General features: G+C 40.0%; 2 protein-coding genes across 5 annotated transcripts in view; both read left to right on the top strand.

Moving 5' to 3' along the window:
* The window catches only part of LOC126335250 (E3 ubiquitin-protein ligase SIAH1B-like), a 36,697-nt gene extending 34,230 nt beyond the window's left edge, over nucleotides 1-2,467 (top strand). Inside the window, exon 3 of the transcript XR_007564835.1 lies at nucleotides 18-2,467. The gene's annotated coding sequence lies outside the window, so the exon portion shown is untranslated. The remainder of the gene's footprint in view (nucleotides 1-17) is intronic.
* LOC126335244 (adenylate cyclase type 8) overlaps nucleotides 1-24,747 on the top strand; it is a 1,717,934-nt gene that overhangs the window by 962,470 nt on the left and 730,717 nt on the right. The window lies entirely within an intron of this gene.

The raw sequence follows: 24,747 nt of genomic DNA, 5'->3' as shown, positions 1-24,747 counted from the left end.
AATAAATTGTGATCAAGACTGTTTTTGATAGTAAAGACCTAATAACTATCAGAGTGAGTTATACCTCTGATTCCATTATGTCACCTGGAGTTATCGTACCAGATGACTTCTTAATCAGTAATATCTCAAATAACAGATTTCCTCTATTTTTACAACATGAAGAATGCTCAGTTATCTGGTAATGTACTCAGTTTGAGATGCGATATGCAGTTATGTATTTATTTGCGATATTTGCAGTAGGAATAATATGAATGAAGGATGCGAAACATCTCCTTCTTTTCCTCACTACAGGATGATTCATTTGAAGCTAGCCATAGCTCCTATGCAAGTCGCAATATCTTCAAAGTATGCACAAAATTTTCATATTCTCCTGCATCCAAACTATTAGTGCTATAGTAACTTTTTGTAGCAAATTTAATTAAATTAAATTCTGTACTGCAATACATTGTATTAGGGCTTTTCGTATCATTGAATAAAAACATACAAAAATGTTTTCCAAATGCATTCTCCTTGTATAACTCGAAAACTGAGGCCCTCATCGAAAATGTACCCCCAATTAAAAATTGAACTACAGTAAATTTTTTATAACGAGGTCCTGTTCATTTTTTCTGCAGGACTATTACTTTGTACATAGTGAGCAAGAGAATATGGGAAACTCTCATGTATGGATTATGTAGGTGTTATATTTTTGGTAAAATCTATCAGTGGGGTCAGCTGAATCACCTTGTATACGCAGGTCAGGCACAGCTCATAGTTTTAACACTGTGGAAGTTTGCAACATTTATTAATATGAACTAAAAACTGCAGACATCGTCTCCATTTCGCAATCAACTACCAAACAATGATAAAAACTAACGCCAAGATAAAATCTACACAAAGCATATTTACTCACCAGCATCGCGTTTCCTGAGATTGTTAAATCACCAGTCACATCTCGTAACATTTTGAGCAAACTGTACTAAAAATGACGCCTTTTGAAGAGCTCTTTAATGCAATGTATCACTTAAGCTGCACATTTTTGTGATACACAAGAACAAATACGAAAACCACCAAATAAGAATTGTTAGCTAAACTATATGCTTTTCTTTTTTTTTCTTTTTTGCATTTTCATTCTCCACTTGAAACTGTTAATGTTTTTTGCATATCCAGTATAAGACATTTATGAGTTCGCACTATGGAACACTAACATGATGAAAAGGTTGTTTCTGAACATTCATTAATGACAGATCAGAGAATAATAGAGATAAACCGAGACAGGGATTCCAGAGTGAAGGTTCAGTCACTGGGCTGGTCCACTCGTTATGAGCAGCACAATCTGAAAATCGTGGCAGAAGCCACATCTCCAAATCGCTACTACAGTGAACTAACTGGCATATCAATGCGTAGCCTACAAGTTCGGGAAAACATTAGCCTTTATCGATAATTCTAAAAATGGTGACAACTGTTATTGAACTCCATTTAGGAAATATTTGAAATGTATCCTGATTGTTGAAATTCTGTTACAAAATATTGAAAAATAACAATTTGCCGCAATATGCTTGGAGCCTTTAACTATGAGCTGTGCCTGATGTAGATATAATCTCGTAGAATCCTCCTACCAATAGAAGAGTGTTGTCATCACAGGTAATAAAACAGCAGGGCCTGCAAGATTTTTCTTTGATGTCATACTGTAATACATTTTCAGCATGATGTACTGATGTGATGGAAGATGAATCTTTCTGTCAGGGTGGCCCTGCTGAAGTCTCCTAGCACTTATTCTTGAAATGATTGTAGATTAATGACAGCATGATTGGTCTCACAAACACAGAAGAATTGTATTGGAATGGGCTCCAGTTATGAAGCTTACCTTCTTATAATCTGCCAGGTCGTATTCAAATAGAGTAAGCAGGCATCATGTGTGATAGATCAGCAAAACCTAAAATTTATCTTTCATCGGTGTACATGTTTTCCTATAGATGGCATAGGCAATAAAATAACTACTTATATTTTAAAGGAGATGGTAAGAATATACATTAATATGTGTGTGTAAAGATATAGCCATATGAATTCGTTAAATTATTGTAAAAATCTTGTACTGTACCAAGAAAATTAAGAATTTTCTTCCTGAAGGAAAAATTTCTTTTTTGCATTTTTTCAGATGAATTTTGCTAGTTAAATAAATTTTTGCATTATCCATACTAAATATGTTATGATGTGTAATGTAAACAAGAGTAAAATGTAGGAGAAGAGACAGTACTCTATTCCACTGACAAGCCTGTAATTAAATAGCTATTTGTGTGGTAAACATGAAAATATGGAACCCACTGACATTTGTACAGTAATATTAAATAGCAACTTCAGTGTTGAAAAACGTAGTTCATAAGAGCAATCTCATGTTCAGGAATTTGTATGGCTTCGTGAAAATTTTTTATGAAATTATATTTCTGATGTTGTTGGATAACAAACCGATATTACACTTTATTTTTCAGATCACTGATTACCGTTCCTTAATAAAAAAAAAAGTGTTTTAGCAGGTATGTTTCCATCTTAGAAGTCGTGCAATTTACCCAAAGAGACAATCAACAGCTCATTACATTCTGCGTATGACATTTGACAAATCGATGGCAACATTGTAACCACAAAATTCTAAACCAGTTATTGGAGAATTACTTAAAATCTCAGCCACTGATGAACCATAAAATACTTCTAAGCAAAATTTGTACAGGACAATGTAATACTTCGTGGCACTAAAGACGTTAAAGAGTCAAGCAAATGTATTAAGTTTGTACATAACTATGTGCTTGTTTTGCATGCTGGTATTCAGGTTGATGTGAGTTTACTTGTATTTAACGACTAACATTTTTATTTTTAAGTCACTGTTGCTGAGTTGACAGACTGACATTTTGTCATTTGGAAATAGTGTGTGAAGCTGTTGACGCTAGGAAATGGAATGTCAAGTGGGTAAATCGGAACATTTCATATAAGAAGGTATTTCGGGAAGTAAAGATACCGTACGAAAGCAGAAGAGTTTTGGCCAGCAAGTTGGCAACACTGGTATTAACTTTGAACCGTTAGCTTTCTGCTCGCGGTCGTTCGGCAGTTCTACTTTGCTTCTGGTTGGGGTAGGTCGTGTTTAAAATGGCTGCGCCGATTCAGAATCCCACCAAATGCGAAGTGTGCGCTCCGTCATACGTTTTCTTCATGCAAAAGGTCAGCGACCAGCGGATATTTACAAAGAAATTGTTTCTGTTTATGGGAACATTATGAATTGACAAAATGTAACGAAATGGTGTCGTCATTTCTCTGAAGGTAGGACCGATGTTCATGACGAACAAAGTGCGAATAGACGTCTCACATTGAAAGAATTGCATCGGATCATACTGGACGTGTCAATAACAACTCTTTATGACGTTGTGACTGTCGAATTAGGGTACAGGAAATTGTGTGCGAGCTGGGTTCCAAAACTGTTAAGGCAAGAACACAAAAAGAAAAGGATGGGTTTTGCACTCTTCCTCATACGCTGTGTGAAGCAGGTGATGAGTTCCTTGATCACATTGTGACAGGTGACGAGACGTGGGTTTATCACCATACACCTGAATCCAAGCAACAATCAATGCAATGGCGCCATTCGAACTCACCAGTAGCCAAGAAATGCAAAACGTTGATTTCAGCGAAGAAAATTATGGCTTCTATTTTTTGGGACAGACAGGGCATTCTTCTGAAACTTCCTGGCAGATTAAAACTGTGTGTGCCCATCCGAGACTCGAACTCGGGACCTTTGCCTTTCGCGGGCAAGTGCTCTACCATCTGAGCTCCCGAAGAACGACTCACGCCCGGTACTCACAGCTTTACTTCTGCCAGTATCTTGTTTCCTACCTTCCAAACTTTCGCAGTTACGTCTTGAAAATGGCAGATGTGTTCTTCTGTCGAAATATCAGCGGTTGTCGGCAATGTCACCGGCTGCATTTCCATACGTTATTTGAAAGTCATGTAAGCCGGGGGAAACTTGCACGTTTTAGAGGAACGTGTATTTTCAAAGCACTGGAACTAATACGATGCGTTGCTACTCTGAGAGTCATTCAATTAACGTCAAGCATTTGAGATGTTCGAGTGCCTAATACAATTACATAAATCATTTTAGATGAAAACGGAAGCAAAAATTTAGATGCATTGGACGGTTGTAGTTATTCTAAAAGGTAAACTTCACGCAACTAACTTGTATAAAATATTCTCTCTTAGTCTAGGTTAGGACACTGCACTTGCAGTTGCATGGAATGTGATTCAAATACCCATCTGATCTCTATAATGATAAAAGCAAAAGTTACGCTGTCGTGCGTCTGCCACATCGTTGTCTACTGGACGTTATTTGACAGTCTTCCTTCCTCTTTTTTTCAATTAATTCCTAACTTAACAAGCAAATAATAGATATCTGTGTGACATAAACATAGGCGCATCTACAGTGAGACGATTCTCAGCAGCATTCAGTTCTTGAATCTATCTAGCTAGAAAATTCGTATAAGTGGTCAATAAGGCGCAATATTAATTTTGTTTTGTATTTACAGGTACTTCGATTTGTTGCCTTAGGCTTCAAGGGAACTGTTGGAAGACCTTTGCACTACAACACAGAATCTAATATGGAGCCTAGGCATAGTGGCAGACTATACACGTAAACTGTCAATGGACTGTGTACATCACAATTTAATTGATATTTATTTTTACCATTAGATACAGATATCAGTGATAGTTAAATTTGTAGGTACCTTAATATGAAGAATCGGAGATCTCTCTAGAGGCCTCTATAAATCTAATTTAGATGGTTTTAATGCTTTCATTTTGTAAATAATTACCTCATTACTCCATACAGATTACCCCGGAAAATATTTCTGTAACACAACAGTCTCAACTAAAGAACAGTTCGCTAACAAGAAGCTCACAGTCTACTCTGACGATGGGCCACTCAGGCACAGCAGAAACCAGAAACATCTAGGGGTGGAGGGTTCAGGCTTGATAGAGCACCCAGTCACAAACAACATTTATTAAGAACTGCTGCCAAAATCAAAACCCAAGTAATATTCTGTGGCACATCATGAGTATCTTTTGCCTCGAGACTCCGTACTTTAGCTCTGGGACTGGATTACCCTGTTGCGAAATACTTGCTCCGCAGCTGGTATGAACAGCACACTTACACAACATTTGTTGACACACAACTCAGCCATACCGTGCTCCTTGTATCTGGTTCAATCACCCGTACACCTATTTCCTAGTTATACATAACCACATATCATCTGAAACTCTGTGAAAGGAAACTCCACTTGTACAGGAATACAAAAAACTACACAAAAATTCTCACCTCCCTGTTCACGCAGACATTCGAAGCACAACCAGAGGAAGGCTTCGTTCTCGTCACCTATTGTCCGGAAACGGCGAAGATATTAGTTGGCAACGACAATGAAACCAATAACTGCTGGAGAAAACTTAAGGCCCAGTGCATTCGTCCAAGACATCTGGTCTGCCATTTCCAAGCACGATCTGGTCGGTTATTAACCGAATAACAATCCACAATGGCAGTTGTGCCGATTCTCTGCACAAGTAGAAGAAAACAACTTCTCCAAGTTGTGACTGTGGCGCTGAGAAGCAGACTATTCACCATGTAGTTCAAGAAAATCCTTTGAGAGTTTTCCCTGGCGGTCCAGCAGAGTTCCTGGCGATTGCTGAGACATCAATAGATTACAATCCTAGAACGGATATTAGTTTGTAATCTGAGATAATTCTAAACAGTAATTTTTAGTGATGTAGCAAAACGCTAAACAAAATAAGTAGGAGTAAATGTATTTAAAGTACTAGCACCCTTTTCTACAACTGAGAGGTATTTTCAGATGCAAAATACAAAGAGGCCTGCTTCTTGACTGGTATTCAATGTCAAATTATTGACCCCATTTTAATTTGTTTCAATCTGTCTTCCAACTGGACCCTAATGTTTAATTTTGTGTGTGTCCTTTCCTGGTGTGGGATTGTAACAGAAAGTTGACCAAATAGATTTTAGAACTTCAACAATAAAGTAGATATCAAATTTGATATTCTTTTTCTTTATAGTTATAAACAATATTTCATCATCGTAGCATATTACTTATAGAAACCGCACACGGGAGGTGCTCAATTTACGTCGGTCAAATTTGTTCTCTCAGTTCTGTGTACTTGATTGTGTCAACTCAAATTACGAAAATCAGGGTTACTGCGTACATGGTGCTAGAAGGGGTCTACACACGTCGAGTATTGTTTGCCAAGGATCACTTTCCGATATGTACCAACGCTCAAGGTCAGTATGCTGAATACTTACTATTACAGTTAGAATAATACTAATCACACGAACCTTACCTGAGTCATTCGTTTACTTACGTTTGGTGCACTACTTCACACGGTGTGTGGAACCTCCGTAAAATGCGCTGTTGTGTATGTTACCATTTGAGCAACGTGGACAGTTACTACATTGCTGACGTCTTCTTCTAAGGCTGTCTCTAGTGCCACTGCAAAGAGTATATGGCTCCATTTAAGAAACAAAACAATCGTTGCCATAATCACCAGTAATAAACGTTAAAACTACTGGCGTACGTCAAACTTTTTGTCGCAATGTTGACCATAGCTTCATACCAATTGCACATCGATGTATTTACCTGTTCTAGATATATCTGTTTTGGCATGCCTTAGATGCCTCCAGTGTACTGTGAGAATGCTACGTATTTTAGAGCCGCTGTTCCTCTGTGCAGTTTTAATGCAATAATAGTTTAGTAACATTAGTCATAGATAGAGTATATGTTATCGTAGTTAATAACATAAGATTGTACATTATAAACGTAGCTGGATCTCGAGAGTCAAAATAGAGCTAGCTTACATAGTTTAAATCGAAAAGCGATTAATTAAGATGTTGACACATGTTCTTCTTCGCTTGGTTGCCATCTTGACAATGGGCTAACAACCCTATACCCAGATCGTATCAAAAACATGAAGTTTTGTGAAAAACCCAAAAAAGTGTTTTGTTTATCTGATACAATATGCACTGTGTTACCAAGAAATCACATTTTAATCAGTGAAAATGATAGCTAGAGTGTTAGTGGCCATAGGCTCCCCGACATTATCACTTATTTACAGATAACAGTGTGTTAATGCTGCAAAACTAATTCAGATGTAATGAGCATCAGTATTTTAGCCGATTTACTTAGTAATGTATAATTTACTTTATTTACCTGTGCGTTAATTTCACCTTGCAAATTACGCCTTTTCGGCCCTCTATTACATTTATCTATACAGCTGTGCAGAATGAACACTGCAAAGTGCACAGCCCAGGAGCTAGACGTAATAATAATGGTTCAAATGGCTCTGAGCACTATGGGACTTAACAGCTGTGGTCATCAGTCCCCTAGAACTTAGAACTACTTAAACCTAACTAACCTAAGCACATCACACACATCCATGCCCGAGGCAGGATTCGAACCTGCGACCGCAGCAGTCGCACTGTTCCGGACTGCGCGCCTAGAACCGCGAGATAATAATAATAATGCTAATGATAATAATAATCATTGTTATTATTATTATTATTAAATTATTGTAAGAAAAAAGTAGCTTCAGTAATGATTATATGGAATTACAGTAATTTCAGTCTACTTATCATTGTATTAAACAACTTTCCCGTAGCATAATGTTGCTCTCGAATTGGAGTATCGGTATAATAATAGTAGTGCATCGTAATAGTAGTGCATCGTAACAGTCCTGGATCAGGTCTGGAGAAGAAGTTTACCTATCTGGGAATGAGTAAGGAAAGAAAGTAACGTTATCAAAAGAAACGTAAGAAGAAACAGCAATAGATAGGAAGGATGATATCCAGTACAGTGTCGTTAATGTCACGAAATTCTCGTTCGACGTATATTGTAAAAACGCAAACGCCTAACCCAGTTTCACATTTTCATACAACTGATGGTACCTTACAAAATTCACACTTGTAATTTACGATGTATGGGTATGCCTGTAGACATAAGTGCCAGTTTTTCCGACAACCTTCTTAATACAATCTGTATCATGGTAGTTAGGCAACAGTGCTCTGCAAAATAGTTCGTATCGAAGCCAGATAGATAATAATTCATGAGGCGTGTATAATAGATGCTGTCGTGTATCAGAACGTACATATAAAGCGTTTCAGGTTATCGCGTATCGCTGGCACTGAGCGCGAGATAAGATTACCAGGTATTGGCTACAAAGAGAAAGGACTGATCTCGTCCCGCCACAAAGCAGAGATTCCTTTGTCTGTTAACACTCTAAAGGGCGTCGAGTATTTGTGTCTAAGAGCAAACTGAATGTTATATTATATGTTAGTATAAAGTATTATGCTGTATAAGGAGTTCCTTCTTCGTCAGACAGTTTTGTAATTAACACAGGTTTAGCTCAAACTGCTCGATATGGGATCAAGGTGAAATTTTCTTTGTGTATTGGAAAGCCGTTTCTTATATTGCGGCAAAAAGTGGGCTTATTTTCCACTATTAATTCCCTTTCTGATCATATTACAGAATTACAGAACAATATCACTTACATCTATCAACTGAAGCACCCTCAAATACTGTGACTTCTGAAAAAAAGAGTCTCTCAAAGATTCAGCAAAGCCAATAGATATGAAACGCAGTTTACTTCAGTCATACACGACACTCTGCAAGAAACAGATTCAGGCGAACAGTTAGTTTTCAGCTACTTAAAGTTCTGAAATGCGTAGGATGCTTTATCACGTACTGTACTCATTAAAAATGATACGATCATAGAAAGTATCTTCACAGATACGAGACAATAAATGAATATTTAATGCAACAGAAAACAGCAAAAGTTGCTAATTCCACTTTTATTTACTTGATGAATAGTTTCGGGTCGGGACCCATTTTCAAATCATCCACAAAGGCAAAATGGTATTTCCCAAAATATAAGAACCACAACAAGGTAACAAACATAGATGTGCAACGAGTGCAAATGAACAGTTACTTAGCACACCCTGTGACTGTTCATTTGCATTTTTTATATTGACATGTCTCTTATATTTTGGGTTTCACCATTTTGACTATCTGCATATTCTGAAAGTAGGTTCCGATTCCCAACTAGTCATCAAGTAAATAAAAGTTAAATTTGCAACTTTGGCTGTTTTCCGTTTTTTGACACAAATTGGTGACCTTTGGTTACCCCAGAGTGCTGGAAATTCTCAAATAAATTTCTAATTGAGAGAATATAATGTATTATTCTAGACGGCGCATGCTCTACAGTAATAAAGTTAACATAGGGGTACACCCCAAGGCAAGGTAATAGGACTTCTAAAGTTCACAGTATATGTGAGCGATTTATCGGATAGGATCAAATGCTCTAAAATTGTTAGCTGACGTTCATCTTATCTTCCAGAAAGTATTGATTTCAGATGATCATAAAAAGATACGGTAACACTTGGCCAAAATTCCCAGTTGGTGTACTGACTGCTCGCTCTCTTTTCAGTGTGTGTAAATGCAATATAGCCGCCCAGATGAACTGTAATCATATGTTCGGCCACATTTCCAAGCAACGTTTAAGTAAATATATTTGCAAGCCTGAAATGTTTTCAAGAGCCTCGTATGGCCGTCAAAGCCAGCTAGAAAAAGTGAGTGCTTTTCTCCTGAGTTTGCTGTTCACAAAAAAGTAATTGTGTTCTTTTTTAAGTGCAATATAACGTAAATAAATGTAAAAAAAGTCGATTTAGTAATCTTAGTCATAAAAAAATTCTCTTTCGTCTTCTGAACAAGAAAAGTTTACGTCGAGAAATTTGTGCCGAAGGAAGCCACAAAATTAGATAAATTCATGTCATGCTTAGAGTTCTGTTAAAAAGAGAATGTTGTTCTCAGTTGCTTGTTTTTTATGGCCTTTTCGTTTCTAATGTCTTAGTGACACGAGGTCATTAGAGAAGTAATTACATGATAGGACTCAAAACCGAAACAAGAACTTTTAACAACTATATTTGGGAACTTATACCAAAAATTGTTCTGGTAAGACTAAATGCTTTGAAAATAGTTACGCTGGATGCTCTGTTATGTTCCACTAATGATGTAGAGTCAAGGTTTAAGGTTATGGGATTGATGGTAGTGCCTGGTAGACTAATAACGCAGAAAACTTTTCGAAGCAGGGACATCAGTGCTGGAAGCCACCAAAGAAGAATAAGGAGAAGAAGAAGCTGAAAAAGAACACGGTGGAAGAGCAACATCAGAAACAAGATGAGAATTGACCTGCGATATGTTAGTGTTATGCCGAGTAGTTGAGAAAGAGGTATTAACTTTAAACTGAGTTCCCCAGACATTCAATTTTTTCAAGTTAAGATACACATTGGTTAAAAACTATTGAAGATAGATGGTTGAAGTTTAGCATACTGTCTTGAAATATACTGAACTAAAACATATATTATGCGCATGACTTAAATTTGAAAATTGAACTGTGTTTCCGACATAAACTATTGGTTATTTACAGAATTTTTTTGTAATCATCATTAAAATTTTTTTGAACAATTATTCGTGAGAGCAATATCTTTCTAAAAGTCTACTTTAAAGGATTTAAGGAAAAAAATCAAGTTTGTGCCTTGTTTTTATTTCGTGATTTGTGTACCTGTGCTGTGCATGAGTAAGTAATATACTTTATTTCACTTGCTACACAATACACAATTCAGAAAAACAGTTTGAGCTCAAAAAATAAGGTTCATATATCAAAATATTTCCAAACGAACTGCTGAGAGATAAGCATTACTTTGGTTTGCAATTGTTATTCTTTGACCTACTGATTAAAAAAAAAGGAGCGATACTTTTCACGTGTCTTCACTGATCGCCCCTCTTATGTAATAGAACTACGAAGGTTGCCTAGAAAGTCATGCACATCATTTTTTCTTCAACAACTCCTTATTGGATATAATAAGAATTGCACACACGAAACAATGGTGTTTTATCCACACATTCTATTTTTCCACGTCATCTCCATCCCGTTCTATGGTCTTCCTCCAGCGCGAAACAAGGGCGTGTGTGCCCTGTCGGTACCAATCCTTGTCCTGGCGGTGGAGCCAGTGCTTCACTTTGTGAATCGTCCTCTTAACTTTTTCCACGAATGGCATCACTTTATGGCCTAAACAAGTGGACGCTCGCTGCAACGTTAGGTGTGACAGCCGTGGATGGTCTCTCCGACCGATGCAAATCGTTGAACCCCGCCGAACCACCTTCTGATGACGCTACCCTCCGTGCTCTGTCGACAGCAGATGCTCCATAGACTTTGCACATGCGTTTGTGAATATTCCCTACAGTCGAGAAATTCGGTCACGGCACGTACTTTACCAAGAGACGCTAGTTTGAAACTGTCCTGCAGCTGCGCTATCTTTCGGAAGTGACGGAAACTAGGCGCACTCACTCAGGAGACTTCAAACAATACGTACCTAGCGTTTCGAATTCGCAGCATTGTTTTCGGCTATGGAAAAACTGCAGTGAATAACTTTCTAGGCAACCCACGTACTTTGGAAACTAAAGGGCGTTGCACATTTATTACTATAGGCTTCTAGGGAGTGTAGCGAGTACTTCGTGAAAATAAGCTTGAAGATCGGATCATTACCAAATCTCCCTCTTAGTGACAGGCACACAAAATGAGAGGAAGGCGCCTCGCTTTTCTACGTTACTACAACAAGGGCCGCCTGACACTGGCGTGTGCACAACTAGCAGGGTGGACTACGATGCCCCCCTGAAGCGCCGCATACACGTCACTGAAGACGGTATCATTCGTCAGGTTAGAAGAGAACCCGGCGGCGAGCGCTCCAAACACTGCCCGTGCCATGGTCTCCTGTACAACACGGTCAGAGATCGCTGTCTCCGCTGTGAGAATACCGTGAAGCGGGAGATTTGAATGTGATCCGATCTTCAATCTTATTTTACATCCAACCGGCCATTTGTGACGACAGCCTTCAGTGCTTACTTTCTGTGAATGAGTGTGACACCAAGTGCAGCTGAATACTGTGTCTATGTGTGTGCATAACCTGCTAAACTTACATTATGAGACTGAATTTGTCGTGGATATCATGAGATGATGCAATCACCATGACCATAGCATCTAGCCGCTCCCGGCCCAGATGATGTTGCCGTAAACCCGTTATCTGATGAGCAACCTGCAGCGGCTTGAAGTGTAATTAATGATACCGGACATACATCGTTTCGAAACGTGACATGATTCCACCAGACTGTGTTTTAAATTACTTTGTTTGTACTGTTAGTTTTAGAAACTGTCCATTTTCTAGCGCATCTGAAAAACGCTTAACACGCCATAATGGTAAAAAAAAAAGAGAGCAAGCACATGAAGGTCATGTAACTGTACTGAATACAGCGTTAAATAAGCATAATAGCTACTACCTCTGTAGCAGATGTGGATACATCATTGCCATTTCCTTAAAATATCGCATGCCACGCATATTTCTACATCGACATCATACTCCGCAAGCCAGGTGTGTGGCGGAGGTTACTTTCGGTACTCTTATCTGATACCTCCAACCCTGTTCCACTCAAGAACAGTGCTTGGGAAGAATGATTGTCGGTAAGCCTCTGTATTGGCTCTGATTTCTCGGATTTTCTGCTCGTCGTCAACATGCCAGATGTTTGTTGGGGAAATAGTATGTTCTCCGACTCCTCCTGAAAACTACCGTCACCAAATTTCAACAGTAAATCTCTCCGTGATGCACAACGCCTCTCTTGTAAGGTCTGCCAGTGGAGTTTGTTTAGCATCTCCATAATACGACCTCGCCAACTAAATGATCCCGTGACGAAGTGCAACACTCTTCGTTAGGTCTTCTCTATCTCCTCTATCAGTCCTACCTGATTGGCATCCCAGATAGATTAATAATACTCAAGAATCGAGCGAGCAAGCCAGGTCTTTCATAAGCCAGGTCTTTCGTGGATGAGTTACATTTCCTTAAGATTCTTCCGATGAATCTGAGTATGGTATCTGCTTTTCCAATTATCTGTTTTATGTGGTCATACCACGTTAGGTCGCTCTGTATTTTTACGCCTAGATATTTTACGGCAGATGCTCTCTTTAGCTGTTTGTCATTAATAGTGAAGCTGTATAGTAGCGGATTTATTTTCGTATGTATGCGCAATGTGTTACATTATTTACGTTCAGGGTCAACTGCCAGAGCCTGCACCATTCATCAGTTCTCTGCAAGTCGTTCTAGAAATTCTTACTATCTTATGGCATTGCTGCCTTAGTACAGACAACTGCATCGTCTGCGAATAGCCTTAAAGAGCATCTGACGCTTTCTACTAGATCAGGTATATATATACACCTGATCTAGTAGAAATCTGTTTACAGTATATATATTGTAAACAGCAACGGTCCTATCACTCTTCCCTGTTGTACTCCGGACATTATCTTTTTATCTTTACATCTATCGATTTTGTTCCGTTAAGAGCGACTTGTTGAGTTCTATCTGTTGGAAAAACTAGAATACAATCGCAAGTCTGATTCGATACTCCGTAAGCTCGTATTTTTTTCGTTAAACGGCAATGCGGGACGGTGTCAAACGCCTTACTGAAATCAAGTAACACGGCATCAACCTGAGCGCCGGTGTCCACTACGCTGTGGATCTCGTGGAGGAACAGAGCGAGCTGAGTTTCGCAGGATCTCTGTTTGCGAAATCCATGTTGATTTTTGTAGAGGAGATGTTGATTTTCGATGTGCACAACATTATCGTCAGCAAACATCTTCTCAGATATGAGGTCCATGATATACATAATACTCACGAGAACGATAACATTACTATTTTATTAAAATGTTACATCTAGAAAGAAGCACCAGCGGAACAAACGAAGAAATATTTTACACTATGAACCCCACTATATACAACTGTTAAAAAGACTGTCAAACGCGTATGAATGCGTGAAAAATCTAAAGTGTCAGCCAGAGAATAAAAATACAAGGATCCTATTGTACTATCGATACAATTTCAGAATATAACTGTGCCTTATAGTAACAGAGACATGTTTACTTGAATATACAAATAGGTGTCACACGTAAGCACACATAAAGAGATTTTTACTATCACTGTCAAAACACATATCATCGACAGAACATAAATATTTATATCATATATGTTCACTATACTGTTGGTAAGTGACACACACAATGTGTCGAATCTCGAACACAACATCTTAATGCAAGACGTCAAAGAATGTGTTACATTATACCTACACTATGTGATCAAAAGTATCCGGAAACCACTTAAAACATACGTTTTTTCATATTAGGTGCATTCCGCTGCCACCTATAGCCAGGTACCCCATAGCAGCGACCTCAGTAGTTATTAGACATCGAGAGAGAGGAGAATGGGCCACTCCGCGGAACTCACGGACTTCGAACGTGGCCACGTGATTGGATGTCACTTGTGTCATGCATCTGAACGCAAGATTTCAACACTCCTAAACATTCCTAGGTCCACTGTTTCCCATATGATAGTGAAGTGGAAACGTGAAGGGACACGTACAGCTCAAAAGCGTACATGCCGACCTCGTCAGTTGACTGACAGAGACCGCCGAATGTTGAAGAGGGTCGTAATGTGTAATACGCAGCGTCTATCCAGACCATCACACAGGAGTTCTAAACTGCATCAGGATCCACTGCACGCACTATGATAGTTAGGTCGGAGCTGAGAAAACTTGGATTTCATGGTCGAGCGGCTGTTCATAATCCACACATCACGCCGGTAAATGCCAAACGACGCCTCGCTTGGTGTAAGGAGCGTAAACATTAGATGATTGAACAGTGGAAAAACGATATGTGGAGTGACAAATCACGATACACATTGTGCCGATCCGATGGCGGGGTGTGAGTATGGCGAATGCCTGGTGAACGTCATCTGCCAGGGCGTGCAGTGACAACAGTAAAATCCGGACGTGGTGGTGTTATGGTGTAGTCGTGGTTTTCATGGAAGAGGCTTGCACCCCTTGTTGTTTTGCGTCTCACTATCACAGCACAGACCTGCATTGATGTTTTAAGTATCTTCTTGCTTCCAACTATCGAAGAGCAATTCGGGGATGGCGATTGCATCTTTCAACGCCATAGAGCATCTCTTCATAATGCACGAATTGTGACGGATAGATTACACTACAATAACATCCCTATAATGGACTGGCCTGCACAGAATCCTGGCCTGAATCCTATGGAACACCTTGGGGGTATTTTGGAACGCCGACGTGTGCGAGGGGATCACCGACCGATATCGATACCTCTCCACAGTGCAGCACTTCGTGAAGAATGGGCTGCCGTTGCCCAAGAAACCTTCCAGCACCTAATTGAACGTATGCCTGCAAGAGTGGAAGCTGTCATCAAGGCTAAGAGTGGGCCAACATCATACTGAATTCGAGCGCTAACGATGGAGGGTGCCACGAACTTGTAAGTCATTTCGAACCAGGTGTCCGGATACTTTTGATCACATAGTGTATGTCTTTATTCTAAATCACGTGTTCAGAACTACAGAACATCATAATATGAAACAGAAATCAGAAATGAAATGCAGGGAAAACACACGTTCAAATGGTTCAAATGTCTCTGAGCACTATGAGACTTAACATCTGAGGTCATAAGTCCCCTAGAATTAGAACTACTCAACGCTTTCGGGAGTCGAGGGGAAACATGCTTCCCACTACAATGAACTCGCTCCTAGTCCCGTGGGATTCACAGTTCCCACCTCTGTATGGTGCTGCCACCTAGTGAACAGTATAGGGTACTACTTCCAATCGCAAGTTCCCGCCGTTTTTGCTGTACCTTCGCGCAGAGGCATTGTATAGCTGTTTGCGTGACATTTTGTGATTTTTTCCTCAAAGCTATAGTGTAAGGTAAATACTTTTGATTTACTCAAATTTATAAAGGAACACGTAAAATTGGAACGAGGAGAATTCCAGTTTGAAGAAAAAGGAGCCATTTCTGCAGTAAAATGGATGGATAACCATTCAGTCACTTTCCTGTTCTCAGTTCATGACCCATGAGAAACAGCCACAGTGAAAAGGAAAAACAAGGATGGTACTAGTACAGAGATTTCTTGTCCTGAAGTTGTGGCAGAATACAACAAAATAATGGGTGGTGTCGATAAGGTTGATCAATTACGAGAAAGGTATGCTATTGGCAGACGTTCTGTAAAATGGTGGCACAGAGTATTTTATTTCCTGGTGGATGTTGCTGCAGTTAACAGTTTTATCCTGTGGAAAATTAGTAACAGAGAAAGTGGACAGCATGATCAGCTCACGTACAGGATCCATCTGGCCAGACAATTAATCACTGGCTTCTCATCCCAAAAAAGGCGTAGACAAAAAACTGTCTTTCTGGCAAAAAAGGGGTAAAGTACTTGACGATTTTCGTCATGTGGCTGTATGGGAGCATCAACCTATTTTAGTTGAAACATACTGGAAGTGCCGTCATTGTAGTACCAAAGCTGCGGAAAAGATCATTCGCTGTGTTAGTACATATTGTCAAATACCACTTTGCATAGACCCATGTTTCAAAAAATTTCATGGTAAGTAATTGTGAACAATCATTGTAACAAGAGAAGTAAATTTATCAAATAAATATGACATATATTGAAAAAGTTGTTTTTGTCTTTTAACTCCAAGGAAGGGCAGTGGGAAAAATACTTCCCACCTTGTTGTGTGACCTCACTTTCACAATTGGGGCACATTTGATATTCTGTATGATAAATATACCTATCTATTAACTACTACCTGATCTCCATTCATTAAAAAAACTGCTCGATAATTTTGCCCACGAAAGGGTTAAACCTAACTAACCTAAGTACATCACACACATCCGTGCTCGTAGCAGGATTCTAACCTGCTACAATAGTAGCAGCGCGGCTCCTAACTGAAGCGCCTAGAACCGCTCGGCCACCGTGGCCGGCGAAAACACACGTGTTAGGTCCATAGATAGCCGATGCCCTTACATGAAATAATAACGGTATGGTTACTATAGGTAAATATTATGTTTGTTTAACGCTTTATCAAACGTAGTTACATGAATTTCATGCTTTTGTTCCCTTTTTTATTTTTTATTTCATTATTATGGTGTGTTACATAATAATGAACACCGTTCACTTCAAAATGGACAGTGTTTGAAACTAACTGGGCAGGTAAAGTAATTTAAAACAAAGCCTGGCGGAATCATATTGAGGTTGTAGATCCTATCCAGAAGAAAATAAACAAAATAAATCATATCAAAAAAGAAAACTTCAACTTTCAGCACATTATAAGGAAATAAATCGCCAAGTGAATACTGTATAAGGATGATTTATAACAACTAAATTTTTTTTGAAAACAGCTATTAATTGCGAAAGAAAATGGAGTAAAAAGTAGTCCCTCGTGGGAAATGATTTCCGTCTAACTCAACTCAGCTTCTTCCTCTGCCCCTCAATTTTCAGTTTAAATTACACAGTATCGCTTAGAGAAGAGACAGCCTCAAGTTTTACATAAATGTGTAAAGTTTCATTTTTGTTCGATGTGACTATCATTTGTGGTGTGGCAAACGTCCCACGGCAATCAATTTCTTCCCAGACTTTTTGCAGCAAATCGGGCGTAACTTGTGCAACGGCAGGGTAGATCCGATTTTTCAGGTCCTCTAAATTATTTGGCAGGGGAAAAACACACATACCGACTTTAATGAAACTCCAGAGGAAGATATCCAATGGTACAAACCTGGGGAGCGAGGGGGGCATGCGATTGGCCCATCACGGCCAATCCACTGACCTGAGACGCAATTATCGAGGAAACTTGGACTTCCGTAAGGAAATGAGGTGGGTGAACGGTCCTGCTGGAAGTAAACCATCCCACCTAAGTCGTCTTAATCCTTATCGTTGCAGAGTACATTTCTTGAAACCAAAACACATAACTAGCACGCTCTGCACCAGTCAAAGCAGCCGTTTTAACTGTGAAATACTCTAGAGCTCCTGGTGGCGCAATGGGTGTACTAATGCACTATGTGAACGTTCAAGCAGTGGGGGCAGATTAGAGCGGCAGTTTCCCGTCGCAGAGCACGTGCCTGGCGGTTGCTACGGGGCCGCGGCGAGGGACTAGCGTATACGCGGCATTGGAAAAATCCGAGCATACTCTTGGCAGGGACGCGTATGGCCGTGTTTGCGCGCTTGGAGAAATTTATATGCCAGAGAAAATTGATAAAAACAGAAGTAACCGTGACACGGAGGTGCGAGTTGGCACTCATGGACAGAAAGACATGCAAAGCTAAATTATCTAAACGCGCCGCAAAATTATATAATAGTTTAAAAGTTATTGTTATCTTAAAACTTGTAAATTTATGAAAGTTTAAACGCTAATATCTCGGTAATGCTTTGGCCGATTAATTTAAACAAAGTGTCTACGGATGCAGCTAGTAGAGCTGCACCGAGCAATCATAGCCGATTTAGCAGAAACTGTACCATTTTTGAATGAGAGGTCGGAATATGGGATTCGACTGAGAGAAACTGTGCTTGTGGTAATCAATAAATTTAAAGAGCTGAAAATAACGGCAGCATTCTAAAGTTTACAGAGTTAGATGACTAATTAAGTAAATATCTTTATTTGTTTATTTATCTTTAGTATCAAAAATCTGGGAAAAGCAAAATCACGCCGCAAGAACATTATTTGTCAAAACACGGTGGCAGATATAAAAAATTGTCCTTTAGATTGTCATTGCCCGGAAAATTTACATATTTTTCAGTGTATCATATGTGTTTTTGTGTTTAGTTTTAAAATATTCGTATTTTTTTTTTTTTTTTTTTTTTTTTTTTTTTGTCAAACAGTGTTTTGATCTAGGCAGTCGTTTCGAGGGTGCATAGTGCGGTCATCTTTGACAAGAAGGGAATTTGAACGACGCTAAGAGCCCGATGTGTCGCCCATCTGGAGGTAGTATTGGGTTTGTAGCCACGATTGGGGACAAGTGTGTATGTAGCGACGTTCGAAAATGATCAAATTAAGCGCAATATAGTGGTTTAGGGCAGCAGACAACAGTGTATTTTGTTAACTGTAAACAGACTGTCGAGTGCCGTGGTTGCGGCACATGAATTTTATAGTGAAGTGTTGTCTCATCAGTTACTAATGGCCACTCGTACGTGAAAGCCCCTCAGACTGCATTTTATGTGTTTAGTCAAAATATTGAAGACTATTCGTAGTAAAATAGAAATAATCTACTTGTTCAGATTATAAATCAACGTGATTGCCTCAATATATTTTTTAAATTTCACCGCAATACCTGCCTGCATTATTTTTTTATATTTTATTTCAGCTTGAAAATTGAGTTTACGACACGTGTGGGCTGGCATACTATGACAAAAAAAGTAGCCAAACATTGAGACCAGCCACATTTCTGGGTCGCTCAATTAAGCTGAATGTTGAGTGTAACAAATATATGTATTTTCGTGCCATAGCACGTGGGGGCTCGAGCCAAACTATTCAGTCTACAGTTCGTAGTTCCCAGTACAGGCGTAACTACTTGAATCAAACTTGACGTCGTTTGCTACAAGATGAACATTTACCGTTTCTGTAAGTTACCTCGATCAATTTGTATATCATCCCAGAGATTTAAAGCCCTTTTTGACTCGCCTGTATACTTTGTTTTGACCAAATTATATTTCGAATTCTTGCAGAACGGTGATACAAAAGAGAAACAGGTACCGTAGCTGAGTCTGTTCTTAGCTGGTGTCTTGATACAGCATAGGATGCCAAAATTTTATTGTATAATCTCTGCAAACTGCTGCCTTTTTACACGAGACACAGAATATTTTGTTGCACGTAAGTGTCTACTGAGCCAAACGCAGCTGTTGTTTCATTGTTAGTTCGAAATATATGTATTTAGTACATACTTGATAAAATAAAACAGGAGAGGATAAGATGTAAAAAAAGTGGTCTTACATTGGAACATGGAACACTAAAAATTCCCATCTGCGTATGTATTAAGTTGGTGCGTCTGTTTGTAGTATTTTTGTTTTGCATGTTGGTATTCCGTTTGATGTTGGTTTATTTATCGATTGTGATTTTTTATTCGAAGTTCAATGTTACTACTTGGGTTCATAGGACGACGGTTCAATCCCGCGTCCGGCCATCCTGATTTAGGTTTTCCGTGATTTCCCTAAATCACTCCAGGCTAATGCCGGGATGGTTCCTCTGAAAGGGCACGGCCGACTTCCTTCCCCATCCTTCCCTAATCCGATGAGACCGATGACCACGCTGTCTGGTCTCCTTCCCCAAACCAACCAACCAACTTGGGTTCATATATTGTCAATTTGTCGTTTGGAGATAGTGGGTGGAGCTGTGGACGGTAGAAAATGGAGTGCCAAGTGGCGAAGTCGAAACATTTCCGACATACTGTATTCTTCCGTTTGAGTACAATAGAAGGGTGACGGTAGCGGAAGCAGCCAGAAACATATGCACCCTGTGTGGGGATAATGCAACTGGACAGAGCACGGCAGGAAAATGGTGTTCTCGTATTAAGGAGGAGAACTGGCAGATGTGATGAACTATGATCATTCCAACACTGCATGCAAGAAGGAGGCTCAGAAGCTGGCTGTGTGGATACCGCACACTCTAAGCCAAAATCTCGAAAAGCAGCGGGTGGTCTTATGTTCATTTCGGCTTGTTCCTCGTCAGTTGGTTCGCGAACAACACAAAACATTTCTGCCCTCTACTGGTGACGATAAATCGTTCTTTACGCTATCATGAGGGAAAAAAAGAGTGATTGAGGGGGAAATAATCAGGAAATCCTCACCTAAATACTTGCCCGCGCATCCACAAAGGTAACGTTGTACATTTGGTGGATCAGCGACGGTGTGGTATACCACGAATTGTTTTCTCAAGGTGTACCCATTACTGCTGACATTTATTGTCAACAACTGAGACGTCTTGCACACGCAATCCAGGAACAACCACCATGAACACGCCTTATACAGGAGTTTGGTTGGAAAATCATTCCGCACCCACCTTATTCGCCTGATCTTGCGTCCTAGATTTTCACATTTTCCTGTCTGTATTGAACAACCTTCAGAGATCTTCCTTTCCGGATGAAAATGTGTTCTGAACATGGCTCGACGAATACTTTGCCTAAAAACGATGTGATTTCTACAGTCGGGAAATAGAAAAGCTACCAAACTGTTGTCAATAGGGAAGGAAAATATGTTGTTCATGAATAAAGCCTGTGTTATGTGTATTTGTTGTGTTTACTAAGTGTACGGAAAAACGTTACGAACTTATGTACCAACCCATTAATATCCCTCATTCCCAAGCTTCCATATACTGCACTAGAAACTACTTTCACATTTCACTCCTAAGTCACCGTTCAGATGTAAGTTTCGTTTAAAACAACATGCTGGAAGCGTACAGTGGTCATCCCCCAGTAAAATACGCAATTTTGCAATCCTGTAGCACGGCAAGAAACATGCTTCTGATATTATACTTCGACACGAATAATAAGCTACACAAACAATTTCGTACTTTTAACCAGGCCCAGCAGCGAATTAAATGTGTTTCCAACATGGCTCAGCTTTGATTCGGACTGAGCGTGGATGACAGATTCGTGTATGGACCAGTACCGTTTCTTTTCGGTGACACGGAAGACAGACTCTTATGTAGATCGTATTAGCAATTTCGTACAGGGTGATGCATTAATAAATGAAGGTAGATCAGGAAATAACTGCACAGTGAATAGGACGTCATCAGATATTGCAAGTCACGATTGGTGAAGGCTGGGAAGGAAATTTACGGTGCCCTTTTTATCAGGAATTTGCCTCAAACAGTTTAGGAAATTCACAGGAAACCTGAATGTACCGAGATTTGCAACCACTTTCGAATACCACATTAACATCTTAACCGTGTTGCCACCTCCCTCACTGATTCATTTAATATTCATTTATTCATTTGTCATCGCTAATATCTTTTCACTCTAAATTCATCTACAGTTTTAGCAGTATAAATTTATCACTAGTAATTGCAAAAGTCATAATTTTATTACTTATTTATGGTTACATCCTGAAGGATGTGGAGATGTTATACTATGTGATCAAAGGTATCCGGAAGCTTGGATGAGAATGACTTACAATTTCGTGGCGCCCTCCATCGGTAATGCTGGAATTCAATAAGTGGACCCACCATTAGCCTTTATGACAGCTTCCACTCTGGCAGGCATACGTTCAATCAGGTGCTGGGAGCTTTCTTGGGAAATGGCAGCCCATTCTTCACGGATAGCTGCACTGTGGACAGGTATAGATGTCGGTCCTTGAGGAGTGGCACGAAGTCTGCGTTCCAAAATATTCCAAAGATGTTTTATAGGATTCAGGTCAAGACTCTGTGCAGGCCGATCCATTACAGGGATGTTATTGTCGTGTAACCACTGCGCCGCAGGCCGTGAATTATGAACAGGTGCTCCATCGTTTTGAAAGATGCAAACGCCATCCTCGAATTGCTCTTCAACAGTGGGAAGCAAGAAGTTGTTTTGAAACATCAATGTAGGCATGTGCTGTGATAGTGACACGCAAAACAACAGGGGGTACAAACCCCCTCCACAAAAACCACGACCACACCATAACTCCACCGCCTCCGAATTTTACTGTTGGCACTACACACGGTGGCGAATGACGTTCTTCGAGCATTCGAAATACCCACAACATGCCATCGCATCGCCACACTGTGTACCGTGATTCGACACTCCACTCAACGTTTTTCCACTGCTCAATCGTCCAATGTTTATGCTCCTTACACCAAGCGAGGAGGCGTCGTTTGACATTTACGGACGTGATGTGTGGCTTATGAACATCCCCTCGTCCGATAAATCCAAGTTTTCTCACCTCCCGTCTAACTGTCGTAGTACTTTCAGTGGATTCTGACGTAGTTAGGAATTCCTCGGTGAGGGTCTGGATAGATGTCTGCCTATTACATATTACAACCCTCTTCAACTGTCAGCGGTCTCCGTAGGTCAACTCTTTTGTGCTGTATGTGTCCTTTCATGTTAACACTTCACTATCACATCGGTGATAGTGGACCTAGGGTTGTTTAAGAGTGTGGAAATCTCGCGCACAGATGTATGACACAAGTGACACACAATCACCTTTCCATGTTCGAAGTTCGTGAGTTCTGCGATGTGTTCCATTCTGCTCTCTCACGTGCAGGAGGTCGGGAGTTCCATTCTGTGTCAAGGCGTGTTTGTTTTTATTTGCTAAATCTAGTCTGTGTGGTACGGTATCTAGTCTCTTAATCGTCATACAGCGATTACAGTGGACCTTCTACAAAACATTTGCACTTGCACACTACGAACACAGAAGTGGAGGTACAATCGTTTTCACATGTCAGCTTTTAAAGAAGCCTTTTGCAAATCGTGGACGCGAATTGAGCCACACCACTGTATCTACTAAATTCCAAACTTCTTTTCCGTATACCATCAGCCAATGGTTCCATCGATTAGTACCAACTATAATTCTTGTCTAGTTCAGGTTCACTACATTTAGTTATGGCCCTACGTCACCAGCAAGCCTAGCAGCGTAATTTGCAAATAATTTACAAACATGTGCTAAGTAAATCTCGGAAACACGGGCACACGAATACTGCAATATTATATAGCACAATAAAACTAAAAAAAACTAATACGCCTCGACACAGTATTGAACCAACAACCTCCTGCGTGCTAAACCAGAACTCTTATCAACTGCATCACCTACACAACCCTATCCGAAATGCTGACAAAGGTAGTTACCGTACACGTGATTACACTACTGCCAGATTTCCAAGCTTTGATGTTCATGTACTGCCAGAAATATGCGCAGGACGAAATTTTGTAAGAGATATTTCTGTATTACTAGTAAGAGAGGAATCGCGTTACGAAGCCCGAATGCGCGAATTTTTCTTCACGCTGTGTAAAGAATGTAACTTTATACGGTTTTTAATACGTTTGTACTTCATCCGCATTCATTTTGCACATGGATGTACCGTAGACCCAACAGCTTAATTAACTACACGCTTCCCGGTCAATAAGCTACGTTTCTCAGACAGACATTTCACTGGTGGTATCTTATTTTATACTTAACCGTATTTATTATATTAACTACGTGCCGTTTAGTGCCTCATCCTCTGCACTTCTCGCCCCATTGCACTGTCGATTATTATTTGTTGATGACTTACTCTCATCAGAGATTTGGACTGTGTGACTACGAATACTCGGAGCATCTCCGTGTGCTAATCTATGTGACGCTGCTATAAGTGCTTTTACTTAAGTTTCGTGTTACTAAAACTAAACTAAACTCCGTCCGAGCAAGCCATAAAGGCCCAACGGTACCGAGCGGCCGACGTGTCATCCTCAGCCCATAGGCATCACTGGATGTCGATATGGAGGGGCATGTGCTCAGCACACCACTCTCCCGGCCGTATGTCAGTTTCCTTGACCGGAGTAGCTGCTTCTCAATCAAGTAGCTCCTCAGTTTGCCACACAAGAGCTGAGTGCATCCCGCTTGCCATACCTGGACATACCGGATGGTCAGCGCGACAGCACTTAACTTCGGTGATCTGACGGGAACTGGTGTTACCACTGCGGCAATGCCGTTGGCCTTTACTTTTACTGCCTGTCCTTAATTAATTTTTTAAATGCACGAGTTACAAGTATGCTTTCCTTGCCATGTTGAACCACATGAGGATGCTGCTTTAGTGCAGTAAAACCGGTCGTGATTAAATCTTTACTTGACAGCTTTTTGCT

This window comes from Schistocerca gregaria, chromosome 2 (assembly GCF_023897955.1).
Source record: "Schistocerca gregaria isolate iqSchGreg1 chromosome 2, iqSchGreg1.2, whole genome shotgun sequence".
In the NCBI taxonomy this organism is placed as follows: Eukaryota; Metazoa; Arthropoda; class Insecta; order Orthoptera; family Acrididae; genus Schistocerca; species Schistocerca gregaria.
This window is presented reverse-complemented; position numbering and strand designations above follow the sequence as displayed.